The sequence below is a fragment of the Oxyura jamaicensis genome, chromosome 3 (assembly GCF_011077185.1).
Source record: "Oxyura jamaicensis isolate SHBP4307 breed ruddy duck chromosome 3, BPBGC_Ojam_1.0, whole genome shotgun sequence".
NCBI lineage: Eukaryota > Metazoa > Chordata > Aves > Anseriformes > Anatidae > Oxyura > Oxyura jamaicensis.
This window is the reverse complement of record NC_048895.1, coordinates 71,400,974-71,423,055: the sequence shown is the minus strand read 5'-3', so window position 1 is coordinate 71,423,055 and position 22,082 is coordinate 71,400,974. Positions and strand designations below refer to the sequence as shown.

At 45.7% G+C, this 22,082-nt stretch overlaps 1 long non-coding RNA gene across 1 annotated transcript; it reads right to left on the bottom strand.

The window, feature by feature from the left end:
- Positions 1 to 998: 998 nt before the first annotated feature.
- Positions 999 to 18,440, bottom strand: LOC118164281. Its single transcript, XR_004749409.1, has 3 exons — positions 17,044 to 18,440; positions 6,985 to 7,104; positions 999 to 1,276 (listed from the first exon to the last, which is right to left on the bottom strand). It is a non-coding gene; the product is annotated as an uncharacterized LOC118164281 (long non-coding RNA).
- Between the last annotated feature and the right edge of the window lie 3,642 nt (positions 18,441 to 22,082).

The following is a 22,082-nucleotide window of genomic DNA, read 5'->3' as shown; positions in this document are numbered from 1 at the left end:
AAAAAAAAAAAAAAAAAAAAAAAAAAAAAAGTGCAGAGGCTTCTGCCCTTTCCTACCTGAGGCAGAGGTCTCTATGTACAGTAGCAAATTGTTATCTCTTCCCCTGGGCTGAGCATAGCAGGCATTGAGCAATGTTGTCCCCATTTGTTGACACATGAGCACATGAGCCAGGGTTTGCCCTGGACCCCAGAGAGATATTGACATGACCCAACTGCCTGCTGAGCAGCCTGGGGGTGTTTGGTTTCCTCCTGCTTTCGAGTGTCTCCCTTTGCCCCCAGAGAAGCTGCACATTGTCCTGATTCATTCTCCAGACATGTCTTGCCACAAACAGAAGTCATTTACTCCTGTTTCTGGTGAGACTCGAAACTCGGAGAAGATCCTCTGCCCTGTAGGGTTCTTTTTCATGGTGAAGGGTCTGATGCGCTGGATCAGAAGACACTCTGAGCGGGAAAGCCCCACCGACCAAAAAGACAGGGCTGGGATGGGGAAGGCATGGTGGAGCAGGAGAGGCGACTTTGGGTGAGCAATTGCTTATCAGAAAACCCAGGGCTGGAGAAAGAAGCAGCACAGCCAGCCAGTAACTTGGACTGGACTTGGGCTCCCAGACAGAAAAAACAAACCACCACATTTTCGATGTTTACATTAGATGTTTATTTTACAGTCCGTTTCACAATCCATTTCTCTTCTTGCTTTGCAGGAAATTGATTTATGGTGCCGCAGATCCTATCTGGCTGCCCTGCCCAGAGCATGCACTTGGAAAAAAGTCTTGGAAAAGGGGTCTTACTGCTGTTGCTGTTTTGTCTACAACTTCCCTTATGTACTCCTTATAGAGTAGTTTCTTCCAAAACACAGTAAGTTGGACCAGATGGCCTCCGGAGGTCCCTGCCCACCTCAGCCATCCTATGATGCTGTGATCCCAAGTCTGGTCTCAGTGGCATTTGGGAGGCTGTGTACCTTGACCAGTGTACACACAGCCACCTTCCCTCCACAGCTGAAGATGCAAGAAAAAGATGTGTCATGTTTTACTGAGAAAATATTGATCTGGTGGAAAAATCCCTGAGCAAAATTTAGTTGCATGCTTTAAAGGAGGAGAAGGATTCACTGCTTCCTCATACAGGGCCAGGTGAATAACTGGACCCAACCTAAAAGAAGAAGGAAGTGCCTTTAAAAAAATAGAGGTGTGGTGATGACACTGTTGTGCTTTCCACGCCTTGTGCAATCCGTGACGTGCCCGGCTTCTGAAGAGCCTGTTCCCCAGTCACGCTTAGATCACTCCCTGAAAACAACAATAAAAGACCAATAAGTTGGCTGGCTGCAGGGTTTTGTTCCTTTTCCCCAGTAAAACTGCATTCCCTGCAAACAACTGTGGGTTTTTGTGGGCTCCTGAAATGGTGGTTTGTATAAATCCGAGCCAGAAGTTTTGAAAGGGGAGAACGTCAGCCCTCCGAGTTCTGTTTATCGCCACTAATTGTCCTAACGAGATGTTTGTGAGTGGACAGCAGGAAACAGATCAGTTTCACGCAGAGGGCACTGAAGGCCTGTGGCTACCTAAATTTGTACCCACATAAATATCTCCTCACAGACTTGTTCTGCAACTTACACCATTCAACCTGCAGTTGTGTGAAGAACTGTGGGCGGGGGTCTTCATGTTCAGAGATCGCTTTCTTATTCATCTTGTCTACAACAAGGGAACCAGCTCTCAAATAAATGCTTTTCAGCTATAAGACACTGGTCCAAATTTAGCCTGTCCTTGCACTGGTAAAATTTCTTACAGACAATATGAAAATACCTCATTTTTCCTCCTTTCTTACAAAAAAAGTGTAGATACATTTATTTAACTGAGGAATGATTCTTTCTCATCTGCAGTAATTCTGCAGGCACTGGGGAACGATGATGGAAATAGAGAAGTGAAATGGCCAGGCAAGCATTAACTTCTCTGCTTTTGTGCATGTGGGTATTAAAGACTTAAAAGGAAGATCTGCTAAGTTTCACAGTTCCATGTGTTAATAATGCCTCTGAACAGTACATTAAAGGATAATAATACATATATAAATACTATGAATATAAAAATTGCCTCTAGATGAAGAAAATTATGTATGATAAACTCCAACAAAACCTATATATTTGCATCATTGCTGTGAGCTGGGGTTGGGTTTAGGGGCTTCTTTTCCTCTAACTGAATCTGTGCATTTTAGGAAAAGCAGCCTGGATAGCGTTGCTTGAGGGTGGCTTGGAGATGTTTCTAAAAGTCTGTAAGAAAGTCAAAGACAGCAATGGAAATCTGCACAGTGGCAACACTAGTGAGGGTGAGGGTTGTTCCTGCAGGACTATCAGGAGTTACATTTCACAAGAGAGAAACCTTCTCCCCGGATAATTTTTCATAGCTAGCGAGCATGCCTTGCACAGTTTCTGTCTTGCAACAGAAGCTGTACACGGAGATTTTGTCTCCCTACCTGACCTCTCTGACTCGCAATGGAGTGCCACCAAGCCTCAGGAGAAAAACCCAGCCCCTGGGGACTCCTGCTGACACCTCCCTGCCTGCCTCGTGTCCCCAGCAGGCCACTAGAAAGAGCAGTGATGGATGGGTCTGCTGAGGGTGGCCAGGGGACCTGGAGGAATGGCAGCAGGACTTGCCTGGGCTGGAGGCCCCCAAGAATGGATGAGGCGTGGGAGCACACAGGGATTGCTCCTGAGCTCAGCTGGGTACCCGAACATTGCAGAGATGCTGTGGGTACCCCAAGAATGCAGAGGTCCTGACACCCTGACATTGCAGAGATGCCATAGGTACCCCAGTATTGCAAAGATGCTGACACCCTGACATTGCAGAGATACCGTGGGGAACCTGACATTGCAGAGATGCTGTGGGTACCCCAACATTGCAGAGATGCTGACACCCAAACATTGCAGAGATACCGTGGGGAACCCGACATTGCAGAGATGCCATAGGTACCTCGGTTTTGCAGAGGTGCCACGGGTACCCTGCCACTGCAGAGGTGCTGGGGAGCACTCAGGTAGGCTCAGTCCAGCCTCTTGCTGCCTGCCCTTCCTCCCCCATGTCCTACGTGCTTGGCTGTTTGCCTGCTCTCCCTGCAGCCAAGTTTTGCTCTTCCCTCCCTGTCACGTCCCTGACTGTGGCTTTGGCAAAGGCAACACCTGAGCAAACCCCACCAGGGCTTTGCCATGCAGAACAGAAGCAGAGCAGCCTACCTTTTACATGAGCGCTCCGAAAACTGCCCGTAACCTCTCACACTCGGTGTAAACTCTGCCCGAGAGGCATTTGCACAACACAGGCTTTCTCCGGGCAAGCCTGCCTTCGTGTAGAGCAGAAGTGGAGAGGTCAGCACTCTCCTCCTCTCCTGCTCCACCATCTGCCCAGCTCCTAAAACCCAAAATCCCAAGGGGAAGGATTTCACCGGTGTTTTGCAATATCCTTCCTCCATCTGTTTTTGCTGACTGTTCCTCAGCCTGTTGGCCACAATCAAGGGTAGTAGCTGGTCAAGGACAGCCTGGTCCAATGCTTCTCTGCTCCTCAGAGCAGTGGGGACAAAGGGAGATGAAGTCTTGAAAACACTTGTTTACATTTTTTTTGTAATTTCTTGGGAATCTTAGAGCAAGCACAGCAACCCATGAGCTCAAAATAACCAGAGGAAAGCAGTTAGTAAAGGGCTTGTCAATATATGCAATGAGGATTGGAAAATGGCAAGCATAATTGTATTAAAAACCAATGGAGATGTATCTGCTTGAATCCAGGTCTCCTTTGTCTGGAAGTCAAATGTGGTGCCCAGCGAGGATGTCCAGCTCCCAGTCCCCCAGCAGTTTAACTCCTGAAGCTTTTCTTCTTGCAGCAGGCTCCATAGGAGTGCATATCCGCAGGGTTTTTTTCTACAAAAATCCTGGCAGATGCCAAGGAATGCTTTGCCAGCACTTTATTCCACCATATCTCCAGACTATGAGATTAAGGCAAATCTACGCTATCTCTTCAGAGCAGTTTGTACTTAGCAGCATGGTACGTGTAATATTTATCCAGGCAAATCTCCTCCTAAACATGCGTGCCTGAAACAGGGCACGGGCACAGGGCTTGCCGCATGCAGGGTGCCCGGTGTGGCAGTACCGGGGATGCCAGCAGCCGTGCCCCAGGGCAGCTCAGCTTCATGCAGGGTAGGCAGCGTAGGGCTCTGCCGTGGGGTATCAGAGAGCCATGGACCGGAGGATGCAGAGCAGATGTAACAGAGCAAGCTGCTGGCATGAAAAAAGCTCCTGCTCTTTGTTCTGCATCCAGAAATGGCCTGTGATATCAGGAAGAGATGGATCAGAGATGTGCGGAGCACTACTTTGTCTTGCTGATTGCGGGGGACTGCATTAATAGGGCTGCTGAATGCTGATAGGGGCTGCCATAGCAAGAGAAGCCAACCCATGTGGACACGTATGTGTTTTTGTGTCACATTTTAAGCCATTTAATAGCAATACGTGGGAGCAGGAGCAAAAGTTGGGTTAAAAGATGTCCTTTATGTTACAGAAACCTACTTGAACCCACTTGTCTTTAGTTTATATGAAAAAAGTGGGTTAAATTAGTTCTGATAAAGTGCTAACTGCATGAATCACATTCACAGGCAGGAGAAGTGCAAATTTCTATCGTAATTCTTGCCATGCAGCCTTTTGGGCTTTGGGTGTTTTTTTGTCCAACCCCCATAGGATTGTACTCGAGGCCTTTCCCAAATAATAGCATCACTTGTAGGAAACTGTGTGATGCTTCTGCCAACCCTGGGACAGGAATGCTGCATGTGCTTTCATTTCAGATGATTTGATTAACTTTTTATTAAGTCCAGGACAGGCTATTGAAACAACTTGGACACTTTTTCTGTGTTCCGAAGGCCCAAGGTGTTTTTCCTCCAGTCCCTCCCCTTTCTCTCAGCACGCAGAAAGCCTCCCATGAACAGCCAGGGCTTATTGGGGCATAGGGTGGAGGTGCTGAATATCACTTTGTCAGGGATGAAACCCATTTCAACCGGTGCCACTTGAACCTGGGGAGACCTTGATCCTGAAGCCAACATGTGGGAAAGTTGGATCTGGGATCCTGGGGCTGGGATGTGCATACTCGAAAGCCAGGATTTGGCCTTTGAGCAGGCACAACCCATCACTCAGGCTGTAGCTGGCTGCTCTTCTGCCATGGGGAACAAGTACACAGTGCCATATCCTCCACTTGCATCCCTGACCCCCCTCCTGGTCAAGCACATGCTGAAGCTTTGCTTAGGGCTGCAGCATCATAAGGTGATTTTCTGCCCCCATTCATTCTCCTGCCATATAATAAATGAGTGCATCAGGAAGACATCTCTTCTCTGCCCATGCAAAAGTAACATTTTAATGAAAATGCATGGGAACTGGGTGATCACAGAGGTTCTCATTTCCTGTCATGCTTGATTGAAACCAGCCAACAGTTTCAAGAGCTTCTGTACAGGCTGTGTCTGACCTTATTCAGCTTGTTTCCATAGAAAACCAAGCTTAAACAAATCCTGAGCTGACCTGAATGCCTTTGCAGAAGATGAAATTTCTTCAATTGTCTCCTGTTCCCTGGAGCTCCTCAGAAGGGTTTTGGGTCTTTCTATGGCCTTTTGTCTCTGTCCCTCCCAAAAGTACTTATCTGAAGTGTATGAATATGCGTGCAAGCTGCTGTTTTTCATCAGAAGCCTATGGTAGCATTACCACATGGCAACATTGAGATGAATAGCATGCAAAAGGTATCTTTTGCATGAGGAAAGGGAAAAGGCACCATGTATGAGCTTTGGTCTTTTTGGTGAGTGTCAGAGCTTTCCATTAGAGAATGGTGACTTGTTCCTAAAATTTGACCATGATCAGGCATCTTCATTTTGTAAGCAGCTGTCCTGGGACTCACCACTCTGCTCTGCTGTGTTTGGACCTATGCTCAAATCTAGGTGTCCCTTTGTGTGCTTCACTGTGTCAGATTTGTCTCTGGAAGGGTCTGTCTCCAGCACTACAGGAAACTCTGCCCTGTTAGCCTGTAGTTTCAGTAGAAAGCTATTTTTTTACAAAGCTGTAGTACGTTTGTGGAGGGATAAGCATTTTCCCTCTTGCAGAGGTGGTTCTGTGGCACGATGTCTGGCAGATTTTTGTCTTGGCTGACGGGGCTGTTAATGTTGTTAATGGTCATAACATTATCCCACCGTCTACTAATAGCAGTTGTTTTTGGACTAGAGGGCCAGCACAACCCTTGACACTTCAGCATTTCACAGGCTGGCAGTGAGAGCTGGCAATGAACTGATCTGTGCAGGAAGTTACAGCTGCGGCATTGCTTCACTTAAACATTTCCACGTGTTGACTTCAGGATCGGAGTTTCTTCATGACTCCCCTGTATGTAAATGTGAGACCTCATTTTTTCCTCTGCGCTTGTTGTGATGGAGTTTGAAAAATTAGCTCCTCTGAAAGCCAGTCTATTTTGGGTTTGCTAAAATGAACTTTTATTTCCAGAAAAATGGAGTACTGGGCTAAGGTTAAACTTCATGATTCAATCCTTCAGCCTGCAACCACTTTTCTCCCTTGGCACAGGGCTGAGGTGACACAGGGTAGAGACTATTTCCTTCAAAGAAAAAGCAAAAAGTTCTTCCAGGAAGGCCTGAAATACCTATAGCCTGAAAACTTAATCGGGAATATAATTTATGGCGCTTGTTTGGACAGGAGGGGAATATCAGGTATATATTTTTATCTGCTCAATGTGCATGTCTCTTTCTATGATCATTCACTAAGAATTATATCTTAATATTACAACCAAAGACATGCATTTAATTCTCATGGTGCCTACAAGACACTAAAAGCTCCTCTGAAGCCCTCCGAAACTGTAAAGCGTTTCACAACGTATCAAGAGCTGATTTGCAATGGGAATCAATATGCTAATTATTGTGTCAACACTTACTGTTTCATTGTGTTTCTTGGCCTCTTATCCCGAGGCATACAGGCACGTACTTGGCTCACCCGTGACGTGCAAGATGTGCCTAGGTGATGCGACGGTCACACAACTCATTGGAAGAGATGCAACCCAAAGATGAAGAAGACCGGTGGGGTTTGTACTGTCTTATCCAGTCCAGCTTCATTCTGTCAGTGAATATCAATTAAATCAGATGAAGAAATTAGGCAGCTTTTGTCTAGCCAGTAAGTTAAATAAATACTGATTAAAAAAAAAACGATTGTTAAACAGATGAGTCAAAATAACTACCATACCGATGAGTATGGTTTGCACAACATTAAGTGCTGTTGGAGAACAAGTGTCAAATATGGGCCCAAAAATGTTCTCCTTCTTCATTTTATTTATTTCTAACACGATTGTGCCCTGAGTCATGGACCAAAAATAGCCAGGCCAGGCACTGTTCTACCTCAGAACAAAAAGATGAACTTTGCCTCTTGGCTTCGTCTGCAGACTCACACCTCCTTGGGACGCCAGGGTGATGCACACGGAGGAGCATGAGGAACAGGCGGGTGGTGTGGCTCTCAACATCATGGCTCCCAGCATGAAACAATACAAACACAGGATGCACGCCATGTGTGACTGCAGAATAGTTGGCTCTAAAATTCCTGCCATATAATACTCTGTGACAGGGCGAGGCTGAGGGCCATCCAGGAGTTCAGCCAAAATGGTCCTGAGAGCTTGGAGAAAGCAACCAGAAGACCCTGGGTGTCTCTGACAGACCTGTTAGCTCTTAGTTGCTCTGTGGTAGCCAGTGACTATGCTGCATAGGAAGAATTATCATGCAAACTTGGGTTATACTTCCACACTTTTTAAAGTGCTTGCTGTAGGGGCTATGTACACGTGCGAGGCATGGGGAGGAGCAGTGATGTCGTGGAAGGGTGCTGTGGATTGGGATAAGGGGTTGCATGCCTCTTTACTCATCCTTGGTGTCCCTGGCTGCCTGAAAACACAGTATAGACAAAAGGCACAGAGAGCTCCTCACTTTGTAGGTACTCCCAGGACAAAGGGGAGTGGCTGGACCTCCTACAGGTGCGCAAACATTCACTGCAAACTTTCTGGCAGATAACATTGCATCCTATTGTTCCCTCCTCACCTGGGAAAAAGTCTGTGGGATTACTGCTTTTCTAGCTCTCTGTTAACCCAGCAGCACGCAACTCATTCTGACACCCCACAGGGCTCAAAGTCGCTTACCAAATCCCATTACTCATCCCCACAGCAACAAATGGCTCTTAAAAACATCCTGCGCGTGTCTTCCCTAAGACCTGTGCATCTGCTGCAGATCCCAGGCACAGGGGGCCGCGGGCTGGCTGCAGGTTGGGCTGTGCTGGGTCAGTGATGCACCTTCTGCATGAGGAAAATAGTTTTTGGTTTTTGTTTTTCTCTCTTTACCACGAGGATGAAAAGCAAAAGTTAGGAAAGGTTTATGGTCTATTTATATTTACAAATAAATGTCAGATATAATTTTTGTAAGTCTCCATGAAGAAGAGCTAGAAAAAAGATTTCATACATGATGCTACTCCACACCCGAGGCAACCGTCAAAGCATTTTCTTCTTCACGGGAAGCTCTACTTTGCCAACGCTGCCAAGGCTGGAGGCTATCGAGCCTCTAGAGGCTGATGGCAAGCCTTTTCCTTTGAACAAGCACAACTTTGGGTGGGTTTTTGCCAACATGAGAGTTGGTACATGTGCAGAGGGAAGCTAACTTGGAGGTGAACTGCCCTGCTGCTGGCTCATCTTATTTATTTATTTATTTATTTATTTATTTTGCTTTTCCTTTACTATCACATTTCTGGGCTGCATTTGTCAAGGTTATGTTCTAACACCTTCTCTAATATTTTGACTTCACGTGTCAGCTTTTTGTTTTCAAGTTGCTAACTATTATCAGATTACTGATTTTACCGAGTTTCTCTTCAGCTGCAAGCTTCTTAGCTGAGAAAGTACTTGACCGAACCCCTGGTATTCTTGGCAAGACCCACTAAAAAATGGGATGCTTTCCCTCATTTGCCTGCAGTAATTAACCTTGGGGCAGCTCTGGCAGCGGGATGCCTCCAGCAGCTGCTCTCCCAGGTGAGCACAGAGTCACAACACAGAAACGCCTTCAGGCCCCACAGGTGTCAATAGGTCTGCTCAGCTCCGCCAAGTGTAGTCATGCATTTTAAGTTTCTTCCTGAATCAGGATCTTAATTCTTGTGCCATTTCACCAGAACAAAGAGGTCAGGTTATTTATACATTGGCCATGTTTGTGTGCTATCGATGCCTTTGGAACTCCATTTCCTGGTACTCTTTTTTCCCTCTGGGTCTCAGGTCCCAGCTATTCTCTCCTAATGCAATAACAGGCATTGCCCTACCGCTGGCCACGCCAGCACCCTCCATTAGTGCCTCCCTGACCTAGCAAACAGCTCAGGCTGGCAGCCAGGGAAGGCCCATGTAATTTATAGCTCGTCAGAGAAGCCGACCAGCCCACGGTCTTCCTGTTTTGTAAAGAGACCTATCACCCAGACACCGCTGCCATGGGTGCACTGGAAAGGCAGGAAGATAAAGTAGTGCACAGACAAGCCCTGGCCCCGTCTCTTTGTTTTCGTCGCTGTTGTTTCAGCCAGGCATGCACTCAAGCAATATTAGCATGACTTGATACAACCAGGAGGCAACGCTGACATGTTTTGAGCTATGCAGAAGACCCGTGGTATTTCACAATGTGGTTGCTGTTTCGCATCCAGCCACCGAATGTGGAACACGAGACATGGATTTGGCTCTGCTAAGGTTCCTCTGCTCAAGCCAGGGTACAGCACAACAACAACCTCTTACACATTTTGTTTGACTGCTATCCTATAGCATCCTTTAGGCCATTCTGTGCATGAGCTGACCCCACAGCTTCTTCAGCCCTCAGCCATTTTCAGGGTGCATCCATGGCTTCTTTGATCTGGAATCACTATATGGTCCTCTGATGTGTGGCTTGATCTCAAAATTGCAGAAGAGGGGCTGATTCAGGAGAAAAAAGAGAAAGAGAAAGAGAAAGAGAAAGAAAAAAGAAAAAGAAAAAGAAAAAGAAAAAGAAAAAGAAAAAAGAAAAAGAAAAAGAAGAAGAAGAAGAAGAAAAAGAAAAAGAAAAAGAAAAAGAAAAAGAAAAAGAAAAAGAAAAAGAAAAAGAAAAAGAAAAAGAAAAAGAAAAAGAAAAAGAAAAAGAAAAGGAAAAAGAAAAAGAAAAGGAAAAAGAAAAAGAAAAAAAAAAAAAGCCATCAGTCCTAACTGATGGGAAGCCACAGGACTGGGACCTGCTTGGAAGGAATGTTTGTCTCCAGCCTGTCCTTCTACCCAACTCCTGGCACTATTCACTGGTCTGACAACAACACCCTGAGCATGTTTTCATCTAAAACTGGTGGGAGGCTGTCCATTCATTTCTGCAGTCAAACTTTCTCTCTCCTCACCCCAGTAGGTGCTGAGCCAGGGAGGCCACTGCCTCCGGAAAGCCATGTGCCCACAGACTGCATGGAGATGACCTGAGCTGTCAACAGCTGCCCTAGAAGTCCAGCTTCCCACTTCAGGCACCAAGCAACTGCTGTTGATGTGAGAACATATTTTCATGTAATCAAATGGGAAAACAAAGGAACAAACAAACAAAAAACCCCTATGGGTTCTCCTTCACAATAGCTCTCGTGGTGCACCTGCTCTTGGGTGGAGAAGTTATTTTTCATTAGCTGCTAAGATGACACATCCAGTGGATTGATGAGGTTAGATAAAACAAGGAGCAGATCTTGAGAGATGCACTCCTGGGGCAGATCCCAGCCTCATCCAGGCCAGGGCAGACCCCTTGCTCAGAGGGCATGAGGCACCTATGCCTGCACAGACAAGATCAGTCAAGGGAAATCTCTTCTGACATCACTTGGATGGCCCGCTCCTGGCCTCCAGGCCGTGATAAACATTTCTGCTGATGTTTAGAGCACATCGGGACGATAACTAACTACACACCACCCCGGCTGCCCCGCATTGCCCAGCCTTAAAGTTTCTGGCAACATTTTGTTGAGAAGCTCTTGCATTTCTGCTGCTCACATATGGGCTTGGAAATTCGGCAGGAACAAAGTGGAGGGGTCAGAAACATGCTTTGTCTATGTTCCTTTAGCTGCCACTCGATGTTTTTGGCTGAGATAAAAACTCTTTGGGAAAATGTTCATATCTTCATTCAGTGCTTTGGCAGTCTGGGCAGACTGCGTTATTTGCTGATGCTTCATGCAAGGAGTGGTAGGACCCAGATCTTCTTGGATGTGACAACCAACAAGCGTCTTCGTCAGTGAACGAGTACAAGATGGTGCTGTTTTGATGTGCAATTAAGTTACTGTTGATCTACTCACAGAAAAGAGCTTTGAACTGACTAGATCTCACTGCTTGAAGCAAATGTGGAAATAAAAACAAACAGGTATACATCTGAGACGGTTTTCCAATGGGCAAACTGACGAAGTGAAGTGATGCTGGCCAGCAAAGGCGGCTTGGGTGGAGAAAGCACGGGCTGGAGCACAGGGCAGGCAGGAGGACCTGGAGCACCCTGCCTGCCCACTGCAAGGCACAGGGGTGGGAGAGAGGGCCTGATCAGCAAATAAAGCAATCATTCAGAGGTCAAGAAATGCAGGTATAAAGTGGGGACAGTCAAAAGTAGACCTGAGCTGGAACTTGCAAAGTATTCCGAAGAAAATGGGGAAAACTTCAAATATGAATGTAAGAGAAAACCAGAGTCAGGCTGCTGTGCAGCAAATGAGATTAAAGATAATCTAGGCATGGCCTAAAATCAAAGGAGTATTTTACCTCTGCTCTCATTTTTGGAAGACAAATCCTAGGGGCAAAAGCAGTCTGGTTAATGGGAACAAGGATATGGAAATGGAACTGCTACCATGGGGGAAGCAGAGCTCCCAGCACGGCTGCATTGCTCCTGGGGAGGGAAGAGATTCTGGAAGGACCAGCGTCAAAGGTGGCACAGCCAACAGCAAATGTTTTGGTAAATGTGAGGGACCATGTGATGGCGGGATATCTTTTACAACACGTTTGATTGTGCAGGGTTAAAAAATAATCCAGCCAGCTGCAGTCCTTGTAGTTCTGACCTCACCGGTATGCAAGGCTTTGGAACATGCCTGGCAGGTTAATTAAAAATGCAAAGGCACATCAAAAATGGGATAAAATGCAACCAAAGGTACATCATGCCAGACTGACTCGATGGCTCTCCTTGATAAAACAATTATTTTTCCAGACAGTTGATATCTGCCAGATTTCCTTTATCTAGGCTACTTTAATTTGGTATGACGTCAAGTGTGAAACAACTGATGTTGCTGGAGACAAAATAGGTGAGCAGGGGGAGTGCATTGTTGCAAAGAAGAGGAGACAATGAGTGCGGAGGGTGGAAATGCCAGGCTAGAAGCTACGTGGCAGTGTTTTTTGAATAGGAGGTTTGGGACCAATTTTGTTTTAACATTTCCATTAATGGCATGTTCCTGGCCCACATGAGCACCGTGCTGATGACATGTGCTAGCACAAGGCTGTGACGCATGGTGGATATGGAGGTGGTTTGGAGGCCAAGCAGGACGAATGGGACACGTCGCCAGTGGCCGTAATAAAAGGAGGATGACATTCAAGTAAAAGACAAAAAGTCACACAGGTGAAGCATGGTGTCAGAGGCAGCTTTTGCTATTAACAGGGAGTGAATCAATTGAGGAAAACACTGAGGAGAAAGAAAAAACAGCATTAGACAGTCATAGACTCATGTGCTGCCAGCTTGATCTTTATTTTGTATTTATTTCCAGATGAGATGTGGAAATATTAGTGCCAACATACATCTTCCCTCTTCCCTTTCTTTGGGAAAGGTGCATGAGCAGCTGCAGAGGGAAAAGCAGGGGACCTCTCTGCAGGAGGATGCAGGGAGGTCCTGGCTGCTGGTGCACTGAAATTTATTTTGTTTTCTTTGGCTCAGGAGCATGAGCAGCCCCTGAGGCAAGTGGTGGAGGCAGCGGAGGGTCAAGCAGGGAGACGCGGGAAGCTCCGGGCTGGGCACAGCTTGGCGGTGCCAAAAAGCTTCGCCCCCACTCCTGGGAGCTGCCGGCGCTCCCACCCGCAGTGCCAGCTCTAACCACAGCTCCCGGTGAGGGGCGGCTGCGGATGTGCGCAATCAGGTTTTGTTTTAATATTTTTTTCCTTAAAGCCTGGAAAAACAGTTTTAAAAATGAATAAAGCCAGCTACTTGGTAGCCGGAGCAATACACTGCGGATTGCTCTACCTAGTGAGCAGAAGAATTCTTCTACATCTCTGATGGAAAAGGGAATTTGCAGGAGGGCCCCAGATTAACAAACAGGTAGGAGCAGAGTCAGACCCCCTGGCTATGCCTCGAGCCAGCCAGACATGAAGCAACCCCAGCCTGGAAGCGGTATTGCCCTGTTTGTTGGAGCAACCCTGTCTGAGAGGGGCCGTTGCTGCAGGCTATCAGATAAGACCCAGCAAGTTGCTAAGAAATGGCTTCCAGCCCAGGGTTGCCACCCAAATATTCAGCTCAGCAAGGGGAGCAAAGGTGCTTGGGTCTGTGTGAACCAGGCTGCAGTATGACCCCTTTACGTTTCTGAATTTCTTTAGCTTTCCTAGCAACTAATGTTGCCTCCATCGCTGCTACCTTCCTAATGAGAGGGGAGAGAGGGAGAGTGTGAGAGAAGAGAAAATAAGAAAAAGAGCTGGATGCCCACACTAAACCACAAGAATGAGCAGTGGAGGCTCTTGGAAGTTGTGTAAGACCAGCACGGTGTCTGCAGGTTTGGAAACACATCCAGGAGGGCTCAGCCCTCTCACAAGAGCAACCTGGAGCAGAGCAGGACTGTCCCACCAGGGAACCCTGGCAGCGTATCGATAGATGTGCTGGTGTTGAGAAGCTAAGTCAATTACAATTATTAAACTGATTGTTCATATTCCGTTCTGTTTGCTGTGGGAAGATACTCCTTTTGGGGTTAGGTTTATGGGCCTTACAGATTGTTGGAGTGAAGCTAATTAGCAAGAGAAATCCAAATGGAACAACGACTGGTAATTGTTGCTAATGATGCAAGCACGTTAGAGCAGCTAAAATGAAATCTTGAGTTGTGAGCAGCTCTGAAAGGCAAACATTCACAGTTGTGTATGAAGGTTGTATGCACACCCACCTCGCTGCTAGGGGTGGTTTAGCTGAGCTCCCATCTCTAAAAGAGCAGTTATTTGTGAAATGCTTCCCCGTGGTCAATGGAAGAAAACACTACAAGAAATGAAAGACCTGGGGAGTTGTGGTGGGAGAGGCAGGCAGGGCGGGCAGGGAGCCGCAGCGCAAGGCGCTGCCAAAGCCCTGGACAAACGCAGCAGCCCTGGAACCGGCACATGGGCTGAAAGCCATTCCCTGCTTTGCTTTCACCAAGGCAAACCTCAGCTGCCTCCAGAGCTGACTGAAAAAACAGGGTCCCTTTCACTTGCACAGGCTCTGGATTGTGCATCCGTGCAGGTGCAGGGCCTGGAGCCTGGGAGCCAGACCATCGCGGGCTCCACAGCTGCTTGGTGCCGCTCTTGGCACGCGTCTCCTGCTCCACCGAGTAAGCACGGGGCGGGACGCCATCCAAATGGTTTGGATTAAGTTTGGATCCTGAATAATGCAACACACGCACATACACAAAAAACTAGTTTGTTGCTTCTGCCACCCGAGGTGGGCCTGCAGGCCTTCCCCACCCTCCTGCCAGCCCTGCATCTGAGGGCGGCCGTGGAACGACCTGGTCCACAGCCTGCCTGCCTGTTTTTATTTACAGACCCAAAATCAGAGTGCTGATGACCAGCGTGCTCAGTCTGTGAAAACTGCCAGGCTTAAACTGCCAGTGGAGCTGGGACAACTCGTAGCAATCGTGGATTTGGCCCAGCACTGAGCTTTGGTTCTTACATGGGATGGCCCTGGTCCTGTGCCTTGTTTCCCTCTTTTTTAGCCTTTAAATATTTTGGACTCATCTTCAGTTCAAGACCTATTCCTCAGAGGTTTTTGAGTAAGATGTGTTTTGGACTTGTATAGGAAAGCTGTGGAGAAATGTGGTTCAAACTGTGTCATTTTGTTTTTTAGAGGTTAAACACAAGTTAGCTGTTGGGTTTTTTTGTTTGTTTTTATGTTTTTTTTTTTTTTTTTTTTTTCAATAACTATAAATGTAAATGCCATGGGATACACTGGACAGTTGTTCTACTTACCTATCTTTCCAAATGTGTGTGGGCAATACACTTGATACGGGAGATTTATGTAGAAGATACTTGATGTAAAACTCTCCCTTACCTTACATTTTCTGTGCGATAAAAGATGAGTGTTATAACAGCCAAGGGTGGACAGCAAAGAGTTAGGACAAATGTGAGAGTAAGAGTTTTGAGATTGTGACTGTGTCCAGTGCTGTGGCCCCCAGTGCAAGAGAGACCTGGATGTACTGGAAAGAGTCCATTGGAAGGCCACCAAGATGATGAAGGGCCTGGAGCACCTCTTGTGAGGAGAGGCTGAGGGAGCTGGGGTTGTTCAGCCTGGAGAAGAGGAGGCTCAGGGGGATCTCAGCAATGTACATAAGAGCAGGTGTAAAGAAGATGGAGCCAGGCTCTTTTCAGTGGTGCCCAGTGCCAGAACCAGAGGCAAGAGGCACAAAGTGTAACACAGGAGGCTCCCTCTGAACCCCAGGCAGCACTTCTGTGCTGTGCGGGTGATGGAGCACAGGCACAGGTTGCCCAGAGAGGCTGTGGGGTCTCCTCCTTGGAGAGATCCTCTAAAGCCACCTGGACGTGGTCCTGGGCAAGCAGCTCTGGGTGTCCCTGCTTGAGCAGGGGTTGGAGCAGATGGCCTCCGGAGGTCCCTGCCCACCTCAGCCATCGGGTGATGCTGCGATCTCCAGCAGGGCTCATGCACCAGATTGCACAGCCCTGGGCCTACGAGTGGGACCGGCTATGGTGAATGGTTCGGGAAGTGTTTTTCTCTAGTGGCATTTTTATGACAAAATGAAAATGTTTCAGTTAAAACAAACAAAATGATCTACAAAGCAGTTGCAGATCTTAAATAAAAGCCAAAGAAATGGCTGGCAAAACCTAACCTAGATTCTTTTGATTGAAATAACATTTAAGAGTCTGAGATAACTGATTTATTTTTTTTAAAACAAACAAACAAACAAAAAACCTCTAAATTTCAAACTGATTTTTCAATGATTTTTTAAAATAGTTTTAGCAGAATTTTTTTAAATTCTAGGGGAAAGAAACCTTTCTTCTGCATAGTTCCTCTCTTCCTGATACAGGCTTTAAGTCAATATGAGTTCATCGAAAGGCACTCAGTTTTGCCAAGGACTTGTAAAATTAAACATTAAAAAGCTGTGAAAGCAATCAGTATGTGTAATGTATTTTGAGGACTTTTATTTGGTTCATTTTTTTCCAGTGACTGGCATGAAACATTTTTTCATATATTCAAATTCATACCTAGAAATGCATTTTCCACAGTTAAGAGTGTCACAAGAACTTCATTTTTATCTGTTAAAAATAATTATGGGATTTGACTTTTTCTATGCTTTTATTTCTACAGAAGTATAAATGGTGATTTCTTTTATTACTCTTTGCTATTCAGATATGTCAAGGAATTTCAAAGAAAAGCAAAACTTTGCTACTGAAAACAAAATTCCTGCACTGTCAGGTAACCTTTTCTATTTTATTTTTTATATTTTTGAAAACATTGAGTGAATTGTTTCTTTGGAAATGATTTGAATAAGAGAATGCAGTAAAACAAAACTTCAATTTTTGGAGATATTCAAAACTCACTTGAACAAGGCACTGAGGAGCCTGAACTAATGCAGGAACTGGTCCTGCTCTGAGCAAGAAGTTGGACCATATGAGCTCTAGACGTCTTTTCTGACCCATCCTATTCTATGCTACTAAAATCAAATTTTGTTAATTCATCATTTTTAGGATATTAATTCTACTCTTATTTTAATCTAGAGTTCTTCCAGATCCAAACACATTTTTTTTTATCAAAACCTGAGTCAGAATTCATTCATCTCTTCATATTATAAGTTACATTAAATAAATGTTACCTTCAACCAGAAGGATCAAAAATTGTAGAGACCTCTTGGTGTCTCCTTAACAAGAGGGAACAAGTACTCAAGAGGAGTCTTATGACCTAGGCTAGCACTGCCAGTTAAGCTCACAGATATGGCCAGTCTCCAGGAGGTCTCCTATATTACAGTTAAAATTCTTTACCAGAAAAATTAAACATGCTGAAATGCGCCAGTTACACCCACCCAGAGCACAAAGTATTTTGCTAATTCACTTCCAAATATTGCGTAAGAACAGAAGCAGTAAGATAACTTTCAGAATATTATAAATCTAGTTGTTATTATTTTTAACAGCCTCAATATACTCAATACACTAAAAAAAACTTATGTCTTATTACCAAATAAATAAATAAATCACACTACATTTAACTTGAATTGCCTGATGTTTTAAATGCACTTTTACAGACAAACCATGACACAAGTTTCTCACACACATGCATTGAAATTATCAGCCCCTGGGGTGATAAAGCATGGAAGCATGTGTTGTGTATGGACACCCCAGTGCTGTGCTGGCTCATGCCTTTTGCAGGAACACAGGGGACACTGACACACATCTCACAGTGTCCTGAAAGCAGCTGAGAAAAACATAAACCTTATTTTTATTCTAGAATCTGAGAACCTGCAAATGTGGTTTGTGGTTTAAATACCTAACAACCAAGAGTGGCTGTCAGTAGCACAAAGGCTTCTGAGCAGCTCCTCAGAAGCTTAAAAGGCAAAAATGGCAATTGCATTTATTGATTGAAATGGCATCATCACTTTTCTCCTTGATTTGCATTTAGGCTGTTCCAAGGTGTTTAATGTCGGTGTCCGCCCCATCCCTTCACACGGGCTCTGCATGCAGCTTGTAGATGAGCTCCTTCAGGAGAAGTCTGCTGGACTTTGGGATGTCCCCAAAGACATGTGCACTAATGGAAAGGAGGAAAGGCAGCCACAGAGACAGACCTGCTCCACTGAGTGTCACACACAAAACCTGCAAGTATTTTGCACCTGCCACCCGCCAGCAGCTGCAGTGCCTGCTAGCAACGGTCACTCCAGCAGCACGCAGGAATGCATGGCCTTGATGGCGCTTTGCAGTGAAATATCTGATTTGCTGAATAATGATCAATTCCCTTCAATAATGTTCTTCTTCAGTGAATTTCTTCAGAAATGTTCACCTCACATTTCCAATTAGAGGCAACCCCTCCTCACAATGCAAAGCAAATAGTGTTATGTTTCTAAGTTTTCTCATAAAAATCCCTTTCAAATCTCATGGTTCCCAGTCCACCACTTCCCTTTATTTCTTCTGTCTTTCTCTTCCCTTTTCTCCACATGACCTCTTCTCCAGTCATTTGCTTTCCTCTGGGCTGACGTTTTGTCTTGTCTGTCGCTGCAGAGCTGGAGGAGGCAGCAGCAGGAACAGAAAAACCAACATCTCTCCAGATGGAGGGATGGGAGAACACATGCTCCCATTTGCTTGTGAACATGGAAGTGTGAAGGGAGATATGCATCAGACCAGGATAAGGTTTATAGCATCTAAATCCCACCTCAGTCCTGACACCTAACGTTTGCTGTTGGATGTCCATTCATTCCTACATAAACCCAATGTGCTTTAACCTCATCTCCCTAATGCAATAAACCTTGTTAAACTTATAAAATGTGATTAGCCAAGAACAAAGAATTCCTCCTACTTTCTTTATTGTGTCTAATTTATGTACTACCTCATCCTTCCAGTGCAGGTTGATAATATTTAAAGGGCACTGAGATATGATAATAGCATACTGTACTCGCCGGTGTATTATGAAATGTATCCCATTAGCCACTTTATATCTGAAAGGCAGAAAAAATTCCACCTAGCAACAGAAAGGCATTTAGGATTAAAAAAAATACTTGGCAGGCAGTCAGCATGTTAAACTACGCCGGGAGGAATCCAATCAGAGGTTCTAGAGACAACAGGAGAGTACAAAAGTTGCCGTCGGTGTTGCCCATCACAGAGCCTGAAGATAATTCAAAGCTCCATGCCCTGGAGGAGCACGAGGCAGGTGAAGGGCAGCCTGGTGGCAGCTGTGTGCTGGGGGAGGTGGCTGGGAGCTGCAGAGAAGCAGCGAGCTGGCAGCGCTCCAGCTCACCTGGTCCCCACCATGTCATGCTCCTGCTCATCGTGCAGGCAGAGGAGCTCCATGGGGACCTTGTGTCATGTCATCTGCTTAAAAAAACTGACCCGCTACCAAAAATGCCCTTTGATTGATGGCATTGGTAAGTGAGGTTGAGACACTTCTGTTAAGATTTCTCATTTTCCTCCTGTATACAAAATAAACAAATAATTAAGGATGTAATGGGTGCAAGGGACCTTATCACTGGAAACCAGAGCAAGCAGAGAGCTTCAGTTTTGGGCACAAAGCAAGCCATGCACAAGGGACAAGAACTTTTCCCGTCCTTTGTGTATATCATTAACTATTTAGGAAAGTATTTTTTCAGTGATCTGTAATTTATCCTGAAACATAGGGTAAGCATATTGTTTACAGAAGTGTTTTTCATAGGCCAGGCAAAGGCCACAATATTTTTTTCCAAGTGCTCTGTGTTTTAACCATGTTCAAATTTTTACTCAGCCCTTTTCCTTTGGACAAGGAGTTCTTCTAGCAGAAGAGGAGTGTGCAACCTGCTAACCTCCTTGTGTAGCTTAAGAGCTGCATGCTGAAGAGAAACAGCCAACAATACTTTATTTCCCATCACCTGTGCCCATGCCCAGAACTGGAGATTTCAGAGGGCTGCCAAAAAAAACTTCTACAGCCTTTGGTAAAACTCAGAAAATTTCTCCTGCCTCAGAAGGACATATGCTTCAACTTCACAGTGCTGCATTGCCAGAAAGTCATCCTAAAATGATATGGAGGAGATGGAGGGATTGCTTTCCATTTGTGAAGTGACACTATTGCATCTGACCCCTGTGAGCAAAATGAACAAAATGAATATAAATGAGCATAGGTAATGCCTGTAACCACTCTGTCTGGCTTCTGGCCCTGGGGGAAGCTGGTTTATTTATATGATAGTTTTTTTCTGCTGCAGTGAAGACCTTCAAAGGAAGGAGGGATAAGCTTCATCAGCCCCAGCCTTGTAAGAGAGGCAGAGGATGTACCTGCAGGAGTCTTTGCTCACGGTACATGGACACTGCTGGACATCTCTGGCCATTTGCCATGATAGGAGGAATGGATCGTGTCCACCAGTGGGATTCATCCTCCTCCTCCTCCAAAGGGAGGGGAAGGTGTTTGCCTTGTTTTAGTAGTGGTAGTGACAATATTTGTGTTCAGCCTTGGAGAATGGCTCCATGATGCCTGAAACACCAAAGGAATCACTCTGAATCAAGTGTTTGGCGAAGGTGAAGAACAAAGAAACACCATCCATGCTCTCTGCAGCCTGCCTTCCAACTGCTTCCCAGCACCAAAGGCTTGCCAGTGCTCCCACTGAAGATGCAAGCTAGCACAACAGTGCTGGGCAGTGGAGGGTGTCCTGTTGGTTATCTAAGATGTCTTCAGATGCTTTGTTTCTTATTCCCATCTACTGGAGGCACTGCTGTGGCTAATACCTTCTGCCCAGAGAAAAGTTCTTACTCTTTGTGTTAAACAGAAGTCACTTTATTTTAGTTTGGGAACAAGTCATAACCCATAATTTGAAGACAGAACCATGTAATCATAGAATAACCCAAGTTGGAAGGCATCCACAAGGATCTCCAAGACCAACTCCTGGCTCCACAACAGGACCACCCAAATTCCAGACTGTGCCTGAGCGCAAGCATTATCCAAACACTTCTTGTACTCCATCAGGCTCAGTGCTGTGACCACTGCCCTGGGGAGCCTGTCCCAACACCTGACCACCTCTGGGTGCAGAACCTTTCCCTAACCCCCAGCCTGACCCTCCCCTGTCCCACCTCCACGCCGTTCCCTCGGGTCCTGTCGCTGTCCCCAGAGAGCAGAGCTCAGCGCCTGCCCCTCCGCTCCCCTCGTGAGGGAGCTGCAGGCCGCCATGAGGCCTCCCCTCGGCCTGCTCTGCTCTGGGCTGGACGAACCAAGGGGCCTCAGCCGCTCCTCACGTCTTGCCCTCCAGACCCTTCGCCATCTTTGCAGCCCTCCTTTGGACACTAGTTGTTTTGTGTCCTTCTTATTGTGTGGTGCCCCAAACTGCACACCGATAGCTAAATTTGCCATGCACTTCCCTTCTGTTCAGCTGAGTCTTCGTGCTTCCTGCCATGAATTAGGCAGGGCAAATACAGCCAGACAAAACAAGGGCTGAAACTTGCCGTCAGAGCCAGGCCCCGTCACACAGTCAGTGCCCAAGGCTGAAATTCAATCATGGTGCAGTTGATAATAACACGCAGCAAAGAGCAGAGTACTTTGCTGCTGTTGCTGAAAGCATGAAAAATACCATCTTAATTTAGAGACTTATTATGGCACATTATGGCAGGGCATGTTAACAAATGCGGAGCAAAGTAGAAGTGCTCTGTTATGGTATGTACTCTTATTGCAATAAAAAAAAATAATAAAATAATAATAATAAAAAAAAACACTTCTGGAAATAGAGTTTCGAAAGAATAAAGAATGTTCTGCTGTTTATTCAACAATAAAAAAAAAGTGATGACATCCACACAATGCCCTCTCTTAAAGTGGGTAAAAATAAACTAAAATGAACCAAGGCTCAGAAAGACACTTTTTCACCTCTTAAAAACTGTTAATCATCTCTGTGGCCTGAGGAATATTTGACACAAGTGTTTTGTATCTTTTTCAGATTTGCTTTTCATCATACTTAATATGTCTGTTTTATCAAATTTTAGACTTAAAAATAACAAAGCTAACAACTGAAGAAACAGGCAGCTCTAAATGGCATTTAGTGACTTTAATTTTCACTGGACGAGACAAAGCAGAAAACCCAGAAGACATTACCATGAGCTCTGAGCAAGCATGAAATGCAGCAGCATACTTACAGGGTCCCACTGGTCCGACCCGCCTCCTCTTTATGCAGCTGTAGTGGGGAGAGCAGAGGTGGGGAACAGA